The sequence below is a fragment of the Phoca vitulina genome, unplaced genomic scaffold (assembly GCF_004348235.1).
Source record: "Phoca vitulina isolate PV1807 unplaced genomic scaffold, GSC_HSeal_1.0 scaffold137, whole genome shotgun sequence".
In the NCBI taxonomy this organism is placed as follows: domain Eukaryota; kingdom Metazoa; phylum Chordata; class Mammalia; order Carnivora; family Phocidae; genus Phoca; species Phoca vitulina.
In genome coordinates, this window is record NW_022589840.1 from 107,625 (window position 1) to 113,624 (window position 6,000).

The window sequence follows — 6,000 nt, forward strand, 5'->3', positions numbered from 1 at the left end:
ACCCTAATCCCACAGAATGTGACTGTATTTGGAGGCAGGGTCTTTAAAGAGATACTTAAGTTAAAATGAAGTTATTAGAGTGGGCCCTCATCCAATATGACTGGTTTCCTTACAGGAAAAGGGAATTAGGGAACACACACATACAGAGGGAAGACCATGTGAAGACACAGAGAGAAGGTGGCCGTCTATAAGCCAAGAAGAGAGGCCTCAGAAGAAACCAACCTTGCTGACAACTTGATCTTGGACTTCTAGCCTCCAAAATTGTTGGGAAAATCAATTTCTGTTATTTAAGCCACTTGGTCTGTAGTGCTTTATTATGGTGGCCTAGGAAACTAAGACACTACCTATCTTGTGAATCAGAATGAATTTCCAAGGGAAGAATCCTCTTCTGACAGGAAAGGACAGTTTGAGTTCTTTGAGTACAGTGGGAAAATCTCTGAGCAAGATTCTTCTCTATCTATAAGTGAATTATGAGGTTTTCTCAGCCTTACTTCACAGTGTATATGATCTTAAAATCTTTTATATTCTGAATGACAAACACTCCTTCCTAGAATGACTAAGTTGAAGAGATTTCAGAGATCATCTGGTCTACCTGCTTTTCCCACCCTTTGTTTATAGAAAGAAAACTGAAGTACTAAAAGGTTAAGCAACTGTGTTGTGTCATTGGCTAGTTACTGGCAGAGACAAACCTTGGTCCAAAGTCTTGATCCCAATCCTGGTTTCCTTTGCCATATCAGTCTGCTTTGGATTCTTTTTCTGCACACATTTACTGAATTACTATGTGCAAGGTGCTATGATAAAGTCTTCAGGTTAAGGACAGTGTCTCTTAATCAAAAGCACACAACAGAAGCACATGGTGAGATTTTTCAACATTTGGATTCCAGGCACCAACTTCAGACCTACTAAATCCAAATGTATTGGAGTGTTAAAACAAGTGGAGTGTCAAAACCACATGGCAAATGTATGGCTATCTTTTTAAGAAAGTGCATAACCATGAATGTACGATTTGCTACTCCTTCCAGCAACGTATGAGAGTTCCAATTCCTCCACATCCTCACCAACACTTGAGATGGTCATTCTTTGTAATGTCAGCCGCTTGTACCATTGTAGCATAACATTTTTAATGTCTGCATTTTATTTCATAACATAATTAACCCCTTTTCTACTGATGGATATTTAGATGATTCCAATCATTTATTATGACAATACTGCCCAATACTGTGCACCCACTTTACATATTTATCTACTACATTGCCAGTTTCCAGGAACCATCATTCCCAATGTAGTTTATATAAAGATACCCCAGACTTGTCCATTTCAATAGCCCAAGTTTTAATAAGTAGGAATAAAATTCCTAAAAGGCATATTCAAACTGCCAAACAGCATGCTCATTTCACTGTCTGTACCTAGGCACGAGCTTTTATCAGAAAGATGATAGCAGGAACAAAAGGAGTAGGTAAGATCAACCAGAGAAAATTTGAGAATTTGAAGAATGAGAAGAGAGGATGTATAAAGACAGAATGTGAAACACCAACATTTAACATACAGAGAGAGAGAGAAAGGAAAATGTGAATGACATGAAAGGCGAGAGGAGGAAGAGAAGTGGACATTCAGGGTGGTTGAGTGACTTATCCAGTGCTGTCCAAATGGAGGCCAGCTAAGCACAGACAAGACCTGACAGGCCCTATCAGTGCAACTAACTTTCAGGGCAAGTACTTTCTATAACTTAAATTCCCCCTTCCCCACCCTTTCCCTCTCCTCTTCCCTCCTTCCATCCCTCCTCCTCCTCTTCCCCCTCCCCCAATAGTTTTCTGCATGTTCATTTGTTCATCTTTATCCATAACTACTCCCTTCCCAGCTGACTTGTCTTTCTGGGGGAAAAACCAGAAAGCTCAGTTTCTCCAGATCCATCTCTAATAGGCACAAGCCATGCAACCTTGAGAGTCAGCTGCCTCTCTGGTAGGTCACTGGTGATAAGATGTGCTTTGAGGATCAGGTGGGGAGTATAGGTGTCTGAGATACAGAAATGCTCATAGCCAGGGTGGGATAAGATGCAGAGAGGGTGCCCCAACATCACTGAAAGCCCCAACAATTGACTCCATGATGCCCTGAATTGACCAGACTTGATAATATGTTGCAGCAGACGGTAAGGATAGTGACAATGACATCCATTTTGGAAAAGAAGGCTGTTTTTTGCCAGATCACTCACTCATAGTGATCTCCTTCTGTGAATGCCTAGTGCTCTACTCTAATACTTGTACCCTGCAGGATTATTCACATAAGTTTTCCATAATATAAGCAAAGCACCTGAAACAGTGGTTGGCATGTAGCAAGTGTTCTCTATAAGGTAACCAGTATGATCACTGTTGAATACAAGGATATGACCTGATTTTAGTAATGACTGGCTTCAGATTAGCACCCTAGTGGGAGAACATTGCCCACCTGCAATATTTCAGGAGGGATATGGAAAGGACAGGAAGTTTTCTTTAATTACTCTGACTTCATTGTATGGAAAAGCACACAGCTCCTGTCTGCATGAACATTTTGTCTGACAACATCAGACAAGAAAAGCTTATTCTTTAAGACCATCTCACCCAAGGCCCGACCTGAAGAATGCAGAATTGGATTCAGCTCTGTTATGCAGCCTATCTGTGTTTAAGAGAAGAGAGGTGATTGTGACACCAAGACTCCAAAGCTGGCTTGCAGCTGCATAAATGGAGAGGGTACATATGTATGGGAAGAGAGACCAAGGCAGAGGGACAGAGACACAGGAAAGGAGAAGAATGGGAACCTCAGCCCCAGAAGAGATGACAATGTTTCTCTTAATGTCCTGAGGCTTCCCTATGAAACCTCTCTCTGTAGCCTTCCACTAACTCTTTCAGGAGAGCTGTGAGTATGATTTGTCATGGGGCCTACACATTTTCATAGTTAACTTGCCTCAGGCATCTAATCTTCCAAGTCTCCAGTAATGTTCACAACTGGCTTTTGGTTCAGGGAAAGAGTCCTATAAAGATAACACTTCTTTCTCTCCAAGATGTCTCTGACCCCCAAAAGCAACTAGCTAGAGGATGTAGTTGTAGAACAGACTTCTGTGATAAGTTCAGGAGGAGTTGGGCCTTTTGATCTCCTGGACCAGTTCTCAATCCCAGACTGGCACTGTGCAGTGGGTTTCACATGGACAGCCCTGACCTCACCCTATCCACCACCAGTTACCTTTGGAGACCAGTGATATGGAAAGGACATTTAGAAAATAGGCAGAAGGGGCAATGAGTACAGTGAGAGGATGAAGAAGGAAAACTCAAGGTGAGAGATGAAAAGAAAAATGGAAAAAAATAGAGCAAAGGAAGGGGAGAAAAAAGAAAAGGGAGAGTAGAAAAGAAAAAAAAAGAATAAAGAGGGAAAATACATAGGTTATAATGCGATAATAAAACATTTTAGAAGTGGTTATGGAATAAAATCAAGATGAAAAATCAAATGAGGACTAATGAAAATACACCTCCAACTGTGTGCATGCATGCATGGGTGTTTGTCAATGGTATCAACCCAAAGATCAAACTAGAGCTAATGCTCTGAGCAGGAAAGCATTAATATAGATGCTCATTAGGACCTATTTAAATGACTCTTGATTTTAGCCACTTGTTTCTTTAAAGTTCCCTTTTTCTTTTCTACTCTCCCTTTTCTTTTTTCTCCCCTTCCTTTGCTCTGTTTTTTTCCATTTTTCTTTTCATCTCTTACCTTGAGTTTTCCTTCTTCATCCTCTCACTGTACTCATTGCCCCTTCTGCCTATTTTCTAAATGTCCTTTCCATATCACTGGTCTCCAAAGGTAACTGGTGGTGGATAGGGTGAGGTCAGGGCTGTCCGTGGGAAACTCTACCTAAGTAGAGTTATCAAGACGTATTGGTAAATCCTATTGTTTGAATTTCCATGGGTGGGTTTATATTCCATTTCTTCTATTTCAAATCCAGGATCTGGCCTTAGTGAGGATCCTTCTTTCCTTCTGGTGGTTATTAGGCCTATTTGGTATTTCAGCAATGTCTCTGATTCATGGAATGAATCTGAAATTTTCTACACTAGTCATGAAAGTCCTTGTTGCCGAGTGTTGTAGCTGAGAGGAAGAGGGAGACCATTCACTGGACGTATGAGGAGACAAAGACTAGAGGGGCCAGGTGGCTTTGAGGAGGACAAACACTACAGTTCCGCCTCTAGTGAAACTCAAGCAAGTCACTCAACCTCTTTGAGGTCAGTTATATCTGCTCTCAAAGGAGCATTAAATATTTGCCTCAAGGATTTTTGAGAAGATTAAAAGAAAGAATGCTTGAAACATAAACAGCATAAACCCAAGGAAGTGCTCAATGAATGTTAAGCACATGTGCACACACATATACACAGTTAACAACACCCTACTCCTTGCATCTACATGCACAGCAGATGAGAAATAAGGCTGGGGTGTTGACCCTACCTTACTGTCCCCACCAGGGCATCACAGGGATGTAGCCATGTCCAAATATAAGATAACAGCAAAAGAGTGAATGAGTAAACAAATTAATTAAAGTTACTTTCTCTCCCTAGTTTAAAAATTATGTAAAAATATTTTTATAAAAGTCCTTAAAGAAGGAAACAATTATGTCAAAAATATGCTTATGTAAAAATCGTTCTCTGTTGATACTGAGGCAAACACACTTATGAACAGCTAATAGTTGCTCCCAAGTGAATGCTGCTTACATACATGTAGAGACACATGCATATATACAGTCCTGTGATGACTATCTTGGAGGCAACCCCACAGTGAAACCTGGGTCCCTTCTTTCATTTCCTTGAAAAGACACTAAAGGGAATTTAAAAGAGAAAAATTATGGAAAGTGGACAGCAATGAAAATATCATTTCACTCAGGTTCATAAATCATTTAAAAAATTCTTCTTTCATTTCCCGCCACCCAGCAGATTTATTGAAAATTTATCACCAGTCCTTTCAGGGAAACTTTCCCTTGTTCAGAAGACAGAGGATTTTGACCTAAATTGCCTAAGAGCTAAGCCAGAATACCATTGTAGTTCTGCGGCTCCATTTCAAAACTAGCCTGTATTTTACAGAATTTCAAACATCCAAGTCATTTCCAGTCATAGGAGCTAAAATTGGGCAGGGTGGAACTGTGGCTGTCAGAACTGATAAACATTTCCTGAATGCCAACTGGTTGGAGAACCATGTCTCTGAATGCCGTTAAAAGAGTCTGAAGTCTACCTCAACACGTAACCCCAAGTTGCAATTGCTTGTCAGAAAATTGAGACTTTGTTTGAACAAGCTCAACCAATATTTTAGTCCCTCATTCTGTGATGCAGGGCTCTTATTAGTGCTGAGATCTCTGGAGGGAACAGGCCAAGTCTTCCGGTTCTGCACCAGGATGAGAATAATAAAGTTCAAATACCTTGATCCCAGAGATCAGGATCTTTCTGTATGGACCAATGCCTTCCATGGGTCTCAGAAAGTCTCAAGGAGGAGAAAGAAAAATCCAATCAAGTCATCCAATATGAGCTATGGTAGGACAAAATAGGTTTGACAAAGACTAAGACTTTTTTCTGTGTTGGAGGAATTTTGTTCTCCAAGGCAAAGTTTATCCTTGGCAAAACTGGAGAGGATGTTTCTTTTTTTGTTGCTTGCCTTCCTCCCTCCTTCCTTTTCTATGCAGCGACCACTGCCAGCTAATTATTTACTGCACAAATTCAGACCAGCCTGCTACCTTCTTTTCAAGGTAGTATTTAATATACATTTCTTCCCCTCCCCCAAGAGTCTTGATAGGAGGAAGTCTTTTGTGTCCAAGACAAATCCAGCCTCAGCTGGTTTGGGCACAAAGTGAACTTACTAGCTCACCTCGCTGCTTGGAAGGGTGTGGGTATCCTGGGCCTCAGAAACACTTGCAGTTAGAGACTATAATTCTGCCACCTTCCTCTTTCTTTCCCTCTCATCTATGCTTCTGACTAAGTCACCTCCATTCTCTCACACCAT